Genomic DNA, 14,740 nt, shown 5'->3' on the forward strand with positions numbered 1-14,740 from the left:
AAAAAAAATACTAAATTTTAAATTTTGCTTTCTTTTTCCTTTCCATGCAAGTGGTAGAGTTTGGAGGGACTTAGAATAAAATGAGTAAATATCCAATTTGATTTTTGTCTATTTTTATGAAGGACAAAGCGATTTTTGTCCAAAAAAAATGGATACTTCGATCCTCAATTTTTTTATTTTGGAATAATATGATCTATCTATTAAAAAATCTATTAAATAATAACAAAATTAGTTTTGTGGGATTTTATTAGTATTTTGTGAGGAGTTTTAAACTTTCACAAACTATTAGTAGTATTTTGGGGTAATTTCATGTAGATTTTAGTATGTTTTAATTAGTTTTTAGTAGAATATTATTAGTTTTTAGGCAAAAATCATATTTCTGGACTTTACTACGAGTGTGTGTATTTTTCTGTGATTTCAGGTATTTTCTGGCTGAAATTGAGGGAGTTGAGCAAAAATCTGACTTAGGCTGAAAAAGGACTGCTGATGCTGTTGGATCCTGACCTCCCTGCACTCGGAATGGATTTTTTGGAGCTACAGGAGTCCAATTGGCGCGCTCTCAACGGCGTTGGAAAGTAGACATCCAGGGCTTTCCAGCAATATATAATAGTCCATACTTTGCGCGAAGATAGACGACGTAACTTGGCGTTGAACGCCAAGTACATGCTGCTGTCTGGAGTTAAACGCCAGAAAAACGTCATGATCCGGAGTTGAACGCCCAAAACACGTCATAACTTGGAGTTTAACTCCAAGAAAGGCCTCTACTCGTGGATAGCTCTAGTCTCAGCCCCAGCACACACCAAGTGGGCCCCAGAAGTGGATTTCTGCACCAGTTATCTTAGTTTACTCACATTCTGTAAACCTAGGTTACTAGTTTACTATTTAAACAACTTTTAGAGATTTATCTTGTATCTCATGACATTTTCAGATCTGAATTACATACTTTTTGACGGCATGAGTCTCTAAACTCCATTGTTGGGGGTGAGGAGCTCTGCAGCGTCTCGATGATTTAATACAATTCCTTTGTTTTCCATTCAAACACGCTTGTTCTTATCTAAGATGTTCATTTGCGCTTAATTATGGAGAAGGTGATGATCCATGACACTCATCACCTTCCTCAATCCATGAACGTGTGCCTGACAACCACCTCCGTTCTACATCAGATTGAATGAGTATCTCTTAGATTCCTTAATCAGAATCTTCGTGGTATAAGCCGGATTGATGGCGGCATTCATGAGAATCCGGAAAGTCTAAACCTTGTCTGTGGTATTCCGAGTAGGATTCTGGGATTGAATGACTGTGACGAGCTTCAAACTCCTGAAGGCTGGGCGTTAGTGACAGACGCAAAAGAATCAATGGATTCTATTCCAACCTGATTGAGAACCGACAGATGATTAGCCGTGCTGTGACAGAGCATAGGAACGTTTTCACTGAGAGGATGGGAAGTAGCCATTGACAACGGTGACACCCTACATAGAGCTTGCCATGGAAGGGACCTTGCGTGTGGGAAAAGGATTTCAAGGAAGAGTTGAAGTTCAGAGGACAAAGCATCTCCAAAACTCCAACATATTCTCCATTAATAAAGTAACAATTCCTTATTCCAAATACTTTGACTTCTTATCATTAAATCCAATTAATCTTATTGGAATCCTGACTAAGATTAATAAAATAAACATAGATTGCTTCAAACCAATAATCTCTGTGGGATCGACCCTTACTCACGTAAGGTATTACTTGGACGACCCAGTGCACTTGCTGGTTAGTTGTACGGATTACAAATTCGTGCACCAAGTTTTTGGCGCCGATGCCGGGGATTGTTGAGATTGAACAATTGAAGGCTTATTTTATTTCTTAGATTAGGAATAAATTATTTTTGTCGTTATAGAGTCATTAAATTTTGATAGGATAGTTTCTTTTCAAAAATTTCTTTTCAAAAATATTAATTTTCTTAATTAATTGTTAATTTTTCGTGGGTTTAGTGTCTTATTCTAAGTTTGGTGTTAATTGCATATTTTCTTTAAAATTTTCGTGTTAGTGTTCTTGGTTCTTCCTTGATCTTTAATTTTTCTTGTTCTGTGTCTTTTCTTGCTTTTCTTATACTAATCCAAAGCATTAGTCTTCCAAAAAGAATATACCCATTCAGAACAATTGTTACCTTTTCTGCCCATTTGGCTAAAATATTGGTTTATATTCTTGATGAGTGGGCACCAGTTCTTTTGAAAATCTTTTTCAAAAATAATTTTTCTTGATTTAATCTGTGCCAAACTTTAAGTTTGGTGTTTTCTTGTTAATTTTGATATAATTTTCGAAAATTTGTCTTGGTTTTCTAAAAATTTTAAGTTTGGTGTTCTTTCTTTTGTTCTTGGTGTTCTTGTGAATCTTCAAGGTGTTCTTGAGTCTTTCTTGTGCTTTGATCTTAAAAATTTTTAAGTTTGGTGTTCCTTGGTGTTTTTCCTCCAAAATTTTCGAAAATAAGGAGCATTGGATCTAAAAATTTGAAGTCTTGTGTCTTTTGTGTGTTTTTCTCTTTCATCATAAAATTCAAAATTAAAAAAAAAATATATCTTTTTTTTTACTTATTTTAAACTATATTTTCGAAAATTTTATATAAAAATTCAGATTTCAATTTCAAAATATTTTCAACTTCTTTTATTTTGTTTCGTTTTTATTTTATTTTGTAAAAATTAATTTTTACAAAATAAATAATATCAACATACATATCATCTCTTTTATTCCATCATGGAATTAAGTGGGAATGAACAGTCCAAGAGGACTCTGGGGTCATATGCTAACCCCACTACTGCTTCATATGGGAGTAGTATCTGTATACCCTCCATTGGAGTTAGTAGCTTTGAGTTGAATCCTCAGCTCATTATCATGGTGCAGCAAAACTGCCAGTATTCCGGTCTTCCACATGAAGAACCTACAGAGTTTCTGGCACAATTTTTACAAATTGCTGACACAGTACATGATAAGGAAGTAGATCAGGATGTCTACAGATTATTACTGTTTCCATTTGCTGTAAAAGATCAAGCTAAGAGGTGGTTAAATAACCAACCTAAGAACAGCATAAAAACATGGAAACAGCTGTCAGAAAAATTCCTGAATCACTATTTCCCTCCAAAACGGATGACACAGCTAAGCATCCAAGGCTTCAAACAAGGAGATAATGAATCCCTTTATGATGCCTGGGAGAGATACAGAGAGATGCTAAGAAAATGCCCCTCTGAAATATTTTCAGAATGGGTGCAATTAGACATCTTCTACTATGGGCTTACAGAAAAAGCCCAGATTTCTCTAGACCATTCAGCTGGTGGATCTATACATATGAGAAAAACAATTGAAGAGGCTCAAGAGCTTATTGATACAGTTGCCAGAAATCAGCATCTGTACCTAAGCAGTGAACCTTCCATGAAAGAAGAAGCTAAAACAGTAATTGCTGAACTCAGTCCTGTAGATCAGGCCAATGAATTCAATCAGCAATTAGACTTTTTAACCAAGCAACTAGCCGAATTCAAGAAAATACTACAGGAAACAAGAATGGCTAACAGGAATATAGAAGTACAATTAAAGCAAACAGAAAGGCAACTGTCAAAACAAATAGCAGAAGAATGCCAAGCAGTTCAATTAAGAAGTGGGAAAACATTAAATACCTCACTTCAAAGCAGCAGGAAGCCAAGAAATGAACAGATGTCTACTCAAAACCCCTCTGAGGACAATCAGAGCCCAGAGAGGAATAATGCTGGCGCTGAACGCCCAGACCATGCTCATTCCTGGCGTTCAACACTAGAAACAAGCATGAATCCGGCGTTGAACGCCCAAAGGGAGCATAGTTCTGGCGTTCAGACGCCAGTAACAAATGGGGAGATGGCGTCTAACGCCACTCCAGCTTCCACCCCTGGCATTCAAATGCCAGTGGGGGATCAGTCACATACAAGTGCTGATGACAACCCTTCTAAAACGGCTTCCCAACCCACTTCTGTAGGTAATAAACCTGCAGCAACTAAGGTTGAAGAATACAAAGCTAAAATGCCTTATCCTCAAAAACTCCGCCAAGCGGAACAGGATAAGCAATTTGCCCGCTTTGCAGACTATCTCAAGACTCTTGAAATAAAGATTCCGTTTGCAGAAGCACTTGAGCAAATACCCTCTTATGCTAAGTTCATGAAAGAGATCTTAAGTCATAAGAAGGACTGGAGGGAAACTGAAAAAGTTTACCTCACTGAAGAATGCAGTGCAGTCATTCTGAAAAGCTTACCTGAGAAGCTTAAAGATCCTGGGAGCTTTATGATACCATGCACATTAGAGGGCACTTGTGCCAAGCAAGCTTTATGTGATCTTGGGGCAAGTATCAACCTAATACCTGCATCTACTATCAGAAAGCTTGGTTTAACTGAAGAAATCAAACCAACCAGGATATGTCTTCAACTTGCTGATGGCTCCATTAAATACCCATCAGGAGTGATTGAAGACATGATTGTCAAGGTTGGGCCATTCGCCTTTCCCACTGACTTTGTGGTGCTGGAAATGGAGGAGCACAAGAGTGCAACTCTCATTCTAGGAAGACCTTTCCTAGCAACTGGCCGAACCCTCATTGATGTCCAAAAAGTGGAAGTAACCTTGAGAGTTAATGAGGAGGAGTTCAAGTTGAATGTTGTCAAAGCCATGCAACATCCAGACACCCCAAATGACTGTATGAGTGTTGATATTATTGACTCTCTGGTAAGAGAGGTCAATATGGCTGAGAGTCTCGAATCAGAGCTAGAGGACATATTTAAAGATGTTCAGCCTGACTTGGAGGAATCAGAGAGAATAGTAGAACCTCTGAAAATCCCTCAGGAAGAGGAGAAACCTCATAAACCTGAGCTCAAACCATTACCACTATCCCTGAAATATGCATTTCTGGGAGAAGGTAATACCTTTCCTGTAATTATAAGCTCTACCTTAGAGCCACAGGAAGAAGAAGCACTGATTCAAGTGCTAAGGACACACAAGACAGCTCTTGGGTGGTCCATCAGTGATCTTAAGGGCATTAGTCCAGCCAGATGCATGCACAAGATCCTATTGGAAGGAGACGCCAAGCCTGTGGTCCAACCACAAAGGCGGCTGAACCCAGCCATGAAGGAAGTGGTGCAAAAGGAGGTCACTAAATTACTAAAGGCTGGGATTATTTATCTTATTTCTGACAGCCCCTGGGTAAGCCCTGTCCAAGTCGTCCCTAAAAAGGGAGGCATGACAGTGGTTCACAATGAAAAAAATGAACTGGTTCCTACAAGAACAGTTACAGGGTGGCGTATGTGTATTGATTATAGAAGGCTCAATACAGCCACCAGAAAGGATCACTTTCCTTTACCATTCATAGACCAAATGCTAGAAAGACTAGCAGGTCATGAATACTATTGCTTCCTGGATGGATATTCAGGTTATAATCAAATTGTAGTAGATCCCGAGGATCAGGAGAAAACGGCATTCACCTGCCCATCCGGAGTATTTGCATACAGAAGGATGCCATTTGGCCTGTGCAATGCACCTGCAACTTTTCAGAGGTGCATGCTCTCAATTTTCTCTGATATGGTGGAAAAATTCCTGGAAGTCTTCATGGATGACTTTTCAGTATTTGGAGACTCATTCAGCTCCTGCCTTAACCACTTAGCACTTGTTCTGAAAAGATGCCAAGAGACTAACCTGGTTTTAAACTGGGAAAAGTGTCACTTTATGGTGACTGAAGGAATCGTCCTTGGGCACAAAATCTCGAACAAGGGGATAGAGGTGGATCAAGCTAAGGTAGAGGTAATTGAAAAATTACCACCACCTGCCAATGTTAAGGCAATCAGAAGCTTTCTGGGGCATGCAGGATTCTATAGGAGGTTTATAAAGGATTTTTCAAAAATTGCCAAACCTCTGAGCAACCTGCTAGCCACTGACACGCCATTTATCTTTGATAAAGAGTGTCTGCAGGCATTTGAGACTCTAAAAGCTAAATTGGTTACAGCACCAATCATCTCTGCACCAGACTGGACATTACCATTTGAATTGATGTGTGATGCCAGAGTGACCATGCCATTGGTGCAGTGTTGGGACAAAGGCATGATAAGCTTCTGCACGTCATTTACTATGCCAACCGTGTTCTAAATGATGCACAGAAGAATTACACAACCACAGAAAAAGAGCTACTTGCAGTGGTTTACGCCATTGACAAATTCAGATCCTATTTAGTAGGATCAAAAGTGATTGTGTACACTGATCATGCTGCTCTTAAATATCTACTCACAAAGCAGGATTCAAAACCCAGACTCATCAGATGGGTGTTGCTTCTGCAAGAGTTTGACATAGAAATAAGAGACAGAAAAGGGACAGAGAACCAAGTAGCAGATCACCTATCCCGAATAGAACCAGTAGAAGGGGTGTCCCTCCCTCTCACTGAGATCTCTGAAACTTTTCCGGATAAGCAACTCTTTGCCATCCAAGAAGTGCCATGGTTTGCAGACATTGCAAACTACAAGGCAGTAAGATTCATACCCAAAGAGTACAGTAGGCTGCAATCAAAGAAATTGATCACAGATTCAAAGTACTATCTTTGGGATGAACCATATCTCTTCAAGAGATGTGCAGACGGAGTAATCCGAAGATGTGTGCCTAAGGAAGAAGCGCAGAAAATTCTATGGCATTGCCATGGATCACAGTATGGAGGACATTTTGGGAGTGAGCGAACAGCCACAAGAGTCCTCCAATGTGGCTTCTACTGGTCTACTCTCTATAAAGATTCCCGAGCTTTTGTACTTAATTGTGACAGTTGCCAAAGATCTGGCAATCTGCCTCACAGTTATGCCATGCCTCAACAAGGAATCTTGGAGATTGAGTTGTTTGATGTATGGGGTATTGATTTCATGGGACCTTTCCCACCATCATACTCAAAAACTTATATTCTGGTGGCAGTAGATTATGTATCCAAATGGGTGGAGGCTATTGCAACACCCACTAATGACACTAAAACAGTGTTAAAATTCCTCCAGAAACACATCTTCAGCAGATTTGGTATCCCTAGAGTATTAATCAGTGATGGGGGCACTCATTTCTACAATAAACAGCTTTACTCTGCTCTGGTACGTTATGGAGTTAGCCACAGGGTAGCTACTCCATATCACCCACAAACTAATGGGCAAGCTGAAGTCTCAAATAGAGAACTTAAAAGAATCCTGGAACGGACTGTAATTAACCGTAGAAGGGATTGGGCAAGAAGCTTGGATGATGCTCTGTGGGCATACAGAACAGCATTCAAGACCCCTATAGGGACCTCTCCATACCAGCTTGTGTATGGAAAGGCATGTCACTTGCCAGTGGAACTGGAACACAAGGCCTACTGGGCAACCAGATTCCTGAACCTTGATGCCAAGTTAGCTGGAGAAAAACGATTGCTCCAGTTAAATGAGCTAGAGGAATTTAGACTCAATGCTTTCGAGAATGCAAAAATTTACAAGGAGAAAGCAAAAAGATGGCATGATAAGAAATTGTCATCCAGAGTCTTTGAGCCGGGGCAGAAAGTTCTGCTATTTAATTCTAGGCTCAAATTATTCCCCGGGAAATTAAAATCCCGGTGGAGAGGTCCATATGTAATTACCAGTGTATCACCATATGGATACATAGAGCTTCAGGATAATGACTCTAACAAAAAGTTCATTGTTAATGGACAAAGAGTTAAACATTATCTTGAAGGTAATTTTGAGCAAGAATGCTCAAAACTGAGACTTAATTAAAGATCAGTAGTAGTCCAGCTAATGACATTAAAGAAGCGCTTGCTGGGAGGCAACCCAGCCAATCACAAAATTTAATTTTATTTGTTTTTCTAATCGACTAAGTTTTACAGGTAGATGCTAGAGTATCTTCAAAAGGTGAAATAGCAATTGATTGAAGTCATAAAGTTACAAGGAAAATTGGAAACTCACTGGCGTGAAAAAAAAAAACCAGTAAGAAACATTTTGGGCGTTGAACGCCCAAAAGAAGCACCCACTGGGCGTTCAACGCCAGTAAGGGTAGCCATCTGGGCGTTAAACGCCAGAAGGGAGCATCTTCTGGGCGTTGAACTCCAGAAAGAAGCACCTTCTGGGCGTTTAACGCCAGATTGTTAGCATCCTGGGCGTTCAGAAAAACGCCCAGTGACAAAGGACTTCCTGGCGTTCAACGCCAGAGAGAAGCATCAGCTGGGCGTTGAACGCCCAGGAGAAGCAGCATTTGGGCGTTAAACGCCCAAAACATGCATCATTTGGGCGTTTAATGCCAGGATGGTGGAAGGAGGTAAAAATTCGTTTTTAACTTTAATTTTTCTAAATTTTTATGTTTCAATTCATGATTTCTTACATAAACATGTTTCAAATTGTCATCCCTCATATCAAATTAGTTTTCTAAAAATCCTGATTTCTAAAAATCCATGTTGCAAAAATTTCAAATATATCTTAATCCATAAAGCCAAATTGTTTTCCAATCCAACTCTTTTAAGTTTGTTTTCAAAAATTCAATTATCTTTTTAAAATCTTTTTCAAAATTAAAAAGTTAGATCCATCTTTTAATTATTATTCAAATCTTTCTCTTTTTTTTTACCTATATCTTTTTCTTATCATATCTATCTTTTACAAATCATATCTTCTATCCTATCTTTTTCTTATTTTCGAAAATTTCCCACCCCCTCCCTCTATATATTGAATTCGGCGCCCCTCTCATCCTCCCAATACCACACTTGCTCTCCTCCTATCCCTCTTCTTTCTTCTCTTTTGCTTGAGGACAAGCAAAGCTCTAAGTTTGGTGTGTTTATCCGTGATCACAAAAACATAATCATTAAAGATCATGGCTCCTAAAGGAAAGCAACTCACCCCAAGAGGCAAGAAAGAAAGCACTCCAAAGCCACTTTGGAATCAAGGGAAGTTCTTAACTAAAGAACACTCAGACCATTATTACAAAATAATGAGTCACAGATCAGTGATCCCGGAAGTCAAATTTGATCTGAAAGAAGATGAATATCCGGAGATCCAAGAGCAAATTCGAAACAGGAACTGGGAAATTCTGGCCAATCCTGAAATGAAAGTGGGAAGGAACATGGTTCAGGAGTTCTATGCTAATCTATGGCAGACAGACAGGCAAAGAATAATTGGAGCTGCTCTCTATGACCATCGGACCTTAGTCAGAGGAAAGATTATTCATACCCATCCTGACATGATCAGGGAGATGTTTAAGCTTCCCCAACTGAAAGATGACCCAGACTCCTTTAATAGGAGAATGATGAGGGTAAATAAAGGTCTGGACAAGATTCTGGAGGATATATGCATCCCTGAAGCCAAATGGACCACCAGCACGACTGGCGTCCCAGTTCAACTCAAAAGAGAAGATCTAAAACCAGTAGCCAGAGGTTGGCTAGATTTCATAGGGCGTTCCATATTGCCCACCAGCAACCGTTCTGAAGTTACTATTAAAAGAGCAGTAATGATTCACTGCATCATGTTGGGAAAAGAAATAGAAGTCCATCAACTGATCTCATGTGAGCTATACAAAATAGCAAACAGGAATTCCAAGGACGCCAGATTGGCCTATCCAAGCTTAATTTCTATGCTCTGCAAAGATGCTGGAGTGAAGATGGGAATAACAGAGTATATCCCAGTTGAGAGACCAATTACTGGAATATCAATGGTCAGACAACAGCAACAAGATAATTCAGCCAAGAGAAGAGCACAGGAAGCCCTCCCAGAACTACCTCAATTCGAATATTGGGGACATCTTGAGGCTTCTATTTCCAAATTGCAGGAAGCTATAGACCAAATAAAGGAAGACCAGAACAATCAAAGCAGCATGCTTTGCAAACTGCTCAAGGAACAGGAAGAGCAAGGGCGTGATCTAAGGGAGTTGAAGCGCCAAAAATTAATCCTTGAACAACACCCCACAGATTAGAGGAACAGCTACTCCTCAAAACACAAGGTTGTTGAGTTCCAATTTTTCTGCTTTAACTTAGTGATAGTGTTATTATAGAAATTTACCTTAGGAGATATATAGTAGTAGTAGTTAGTATATCTATTTTGATTTTATTTCCAATTAAGCTATAATTTATTTTTCTCATCATCATCAGGCATGAATAAAGTAGTAGAATTTTTTAGAATAAAGAAGTAATCTATATTTCTCGAGTTCTTAATAATAAAAATTATAATTAATTATGTGTGGTGGCAATGCTTTTTGTTCTCTGAATGAATGCTTGAACAGTGCATAACTTGTACTTTGAATTTGATGAATATTGGCTCCTGAAAGAATGAGGAACACGAAAAATATTATTGATGATCTGAAAAATCATGAGCATTGATTCTTGAAGCAAGAGAAAGCAGTCAAAAAAAAATTTTTTTTTTTGAATCAAAAGGAATAAAAGCCAAACAGCCCTTAAAACCAAAAGGCAAGGGTGAAAGGGATCCAAGGCTTTGAGCATCAATGGATAGGAGGGTCTAAGGAAATAGTTCCAGGCCTAAGCGGCTAAACCAAGCTGTCCCTAACCATGTGCTTGTGGCATGCAGGTCCAAGTTACAAACTTGAGACTGAGTGGTTAAAGTCGTGATCCAAGGCAAAAAGAGTGTGCTCAAGAGCTCTGGACACCTCTGACTGGGGACTCTAGCAAAGCTGAGTCACAATCTGAAAAGGTTCACCTAGTCATGTGTCTGTGGCATTTATGTATCTGGTGGTAATACTGGAAAACAAAGTGCTTAGGGCCACGGCCAAGACTCATAAAAATAACTGTGTTCAAGAATCAACATACTACACTAGGAGAATCAATAATACTATCTGAATTCTGAGTTCCTATGGATGCCAATCATTCTAGAATTCAAAGGATAAAGGGAGATGCGAAAACTGTTCAGAAACAAAAAGCTACAAGCCCCGCTCATCTAAATAAGAATCTGAGCTTCATTTAAAACTCTAAAATATTATTACTTCTTAATTTCTGTTAAAACCTATTTTATTTATCTAGTTGCTTGGGGACAAGCAACAGTTTAAGTTTGGTGTTGTGATGAGCGGATATTTTATACGCTTTTTGGGGTAATTTCATGTAGATTTTAGTATGTTTTAATTAGTTTTTAGTAGAATATTATTAGTTTTTAGGCAAAAATCATATTTCTGGACTTTACTATGAGTGTGTGTATTTTTCTGTGATTTCAGGTATTTTCTGGCTGAAATTGAGGGAGTTGAGCAAAAATCTGACTTAGGCTGAAAAAGGACTGCTGATGCTGTTGGATCCTAACCTCCCTGCACTCGGAATGGATTTTTTGGAGCTACAGAAGTCCAATTGGCGCGCTCTCAACGGCGTTGGAAAGTAGACATCCAGGGCTTTCCAGCAATATATAATAGTCCATACTTTGCGCGAAGATAGATGACGTAACCTGGCGTTGAACGCCAAGTACATGCTGCTGTCTGGAGTTAAACGCCAGAAAAACGTCATGATCCGGAGTTGAACGCCCAAAACACGTCATAACTTGGAGTTTAACTCCAAGAAAGGCCTCTACTCGTGGATAGCTCTAGTCTCAGCCCCAGCACACACCAAGTGGGCCCCAGAAGTGGATTTCTGCACCAGTTATCTTAGTTTACTCACATTCTGTAAACCTAGGTTACTAGTTTACTATTTAAACAACTTTTAGAGATTTATCTTGTACCTCATGACATTTTCAGATCTGAATTACATACTTTTTGACGGCATGAGTCTCTAAACTCCATTGTTGGGGGTGAGGAGCTCTGCAGCGTCTCGATGATTTAATACAATTCCTTTGTTTTCCATTCAAATACGCTTGTTCTTATCTAAGATGTTCATTTGCGCTTAATTATGGAGAAGGTGATGATCCGTGACACTCATCACCTTCCTCAATCCATGAACGTGTGCCTGACAACCACCTCCGTTCTACATCAGATTGAATGAGTATCTCTTAGATTCCTTAATCAGAATCTTCGTGGTATAAGCCGGATTGATGGCGGCATTCATGAGAATCCGGAAAGTCTAAACCTTGTCTGTGGTATTCCGAGTAGGATTCTGGGATTGAATGACTGTGACGAGCTTCAAACTCCTGAAGGCTGGGCGTTAGTGACAGACGCAAAAGAATCAATGGATTCTATTCCAACCTGATTGAGAACCGACAGATGATTAGCCGTGCTGTGACAGAGCATAGGAACGTTTTCACTGAGAGGATGGGAAGTAGCCATTGACAACGGTGACACCCTACATAGAGCTTGCCATGGAAGGGACCTTGCGTGTGGGAAAAGGATTTCAAGGAAGAGTTGAAGTTCAGAGGACAAAGCATCTCCAAAACTCCAACATATTCTCCATTAATAAAGTAACAATTCCTTATTCCAAATACTTTGACTTCTTATCATTAAATCCAATTAATCTTATTGGAATCCTGACTAAGATTAATAAAATAAACATAGATTGCTTCAAACCAATAATCTCCGTGGGATCGACCCTTACTCACGTAAGGTATTACTTGGACGACCCAGTGCACTTGCTGGTTAGTTGTACGGATTACAAATTCGTGCACCAATGACGGTAGAGGAGATAATGATGATGATAAAGTATGGTTACACAATAAAAATAATAGAGGTAGGAGTGATAATAATGAGGATGAAAATTGAAAAAGGTAGTGGTAGTAATTGGTTATATTGTTGAAAAGATTTTTGTGGGGGTTTGAAACCCCCCACAAAACTAATTTTTGTTATTATTTAACAATTTTTTTAACAGAGAGATCGTATTGTCCCAAAATAAAAAGGTTAAGGATCGAAGTGTCCCTTTTTTTTGGACAAGAATCGATTTGTCCTTCGTGAAAATGGACAAGGATCGAATTAGGTCTTTACTCGAATAAAATACTAGATAACTAAAAATATTTTAATTAGTATGGACTGGTTTAATGATTAGTTAACTAATATAATTAAATAATTATCAAGAGTTTGAATTTTATTTTGTCTTTGTAGTAATTCATGTCTATTGATAAACCAGATTAAAAAATAAGTAAATTATCAATCTAGACTCTGTCTATTTTTTATAAGGCAACGCGACCCCATAGAATAAAAATAATTTATTTCGGTTCCTGTCTTTTATTTCTATGACACGTGATTCCTGTGGGTCATTTTCTGTCAAGGCTGAGATGTCACATAAGCAATGTAATCTGTTATGTTAGCCTGCTTACATGTTTGTTTTGTGTTTAGTTAGACAAACTCAAATGAACAGGGGCTTAACTGCCAATTTTTTATACGTCTTCAAAAACAACGTCGTTTGCACAGGAGAAAACCATTTACTTGCTTTGGATATACATGGTCATCATAAGAGGCACCTGCTTTCTTTTTAATGGTTGACTTTGTAGTTTGTAGTGCCATTCTTGGAAGTGGAAGAGCTTTTCTTCTTAATCTTCTTCTTGATTTTCTTCTGCTCCTCATAAGCCATTTCACCTTCCTTCAATCTTTCCTTCTCAGATCTTCTCATGACCTTCTTTTTTTTGGATCTTTTAATTCTTTTTTTGCTTCAGGAAGATTTTTTAGAATAAACGTAGTCAGCTTATCCCTCATATTTACATCTGACATAAAATCACAAGCTGCACATTTCAGCTGGATTATTTGATTCTTGGTCAATATCTCAATTTTGGGATTTTCACAACCATAACATTAAACAAATTTTTTGATAAAGTTCTCAAGAAGACCAACAAATTTTGCAGTGTCGCGCACTCCATTAACATGAGAAGTACCAGATTTCTCATAACTTTGACTAGGCTCCAAGTTCATACCCAAAGTACTTGGTTATGTAAGAGGTTGGCCTTGCCAATGCCTTGACAATATCAACCATATTGACAATATTTGTCTTGATATCACTCCCTTTACCCTCAATTTTGGTAATTATTTTGGGCATCTTATACCTATAGAAGGCATCATCACTATTTGCAGCACCAATATTTTGTGAGGCCATGGTGGCTTCAACAACAAAAGTTGCAAAGACATCCAAACACAGTCAGGTAGACGATGCAAAAATTCCAAGTATGATGACAAGCTGCTGGTAATTAAAGGTCCGCTCTTTGAACAAGCAAAGAAGACTGCTAACAGTAACAACGGAAGGTTCACATCAACGAAGGATTTCCTTCAGCGTAAACGACGTCATTTTTAAGATGTGGAGGTGGATAGTTAAGTCCTTATCCACTTGAGCTTGTTCAACTAAGAACGAAACGAATACGTCCGCAAGCTAACGTGACAAGTCACTTTGCTAACGTGATAGCTCAGCGACTCAGTGTTTCAGTCAGGCCTTGATGGAAAATGATCCACAGAAACTGCGTTGTGTCATGAAAATAGGGGACAATGACCGAAGTAGATCATTTTTATTTTGAGGTATCATGTTGTCATTCTAGGAAATAGACAGGGACCGGGTTGGTAGTTCATTCTCGAAAAATAGTGAAAAAAAGCAAAAAGAATAACTGAACAACTAGAAATGTTCTATTTAGTCTTGTTTGTCCCTCTTATTCTTCTAAAAAATTTGAAATATGTTGTAAAATAAATAAATAAAGAAGAGGAAATAAATATAAAATAAAAAAATATAAATAGATGATTCTAGTATTAATATTCATCAATATTATTATCTCAATATAATAGAAATGATTCACATATATATTCACTAATTATATATATGTGTTGTGAAATAAAGAGAGAGATGAGTGTTTGTTGTGTGTAAGTTGTCCGAGACCTTGCCCCAATTTAT

General features: G+C 38.4%; 1 pseudogene; it reads right to left on the reverse strand.

Annotated features, from left to right (window-relative positions):
- Nucleotides 1-13,345: 13,345 nt before the first annotated feature.
- LOC112727342 (eukaryotic translation initiation factor 5-like) lies at nt 13,346-13,960 on the reverse strand (annotated as a pseudogene).
- Nucleotides 13,961-14,740: the final 780 nt, after the last annotated feature.

The sequence above is a fragment of the Arachis hypogaea genome, chromosome 2 (genome assembly GCF_003086295.3).
Source record: "Arachis hypogaea cultivar Tifrunner chromosome 2, arahy.Tifrunner.gnm2.J5K5, whole genome shotgun sequence".
Lineage (NCBI taxonomy): Eukaryota > Viridiplantae > Streptophyta > Magnoliopsida > Fabales > Fabaceae > Arachis > Arachis hypogaea.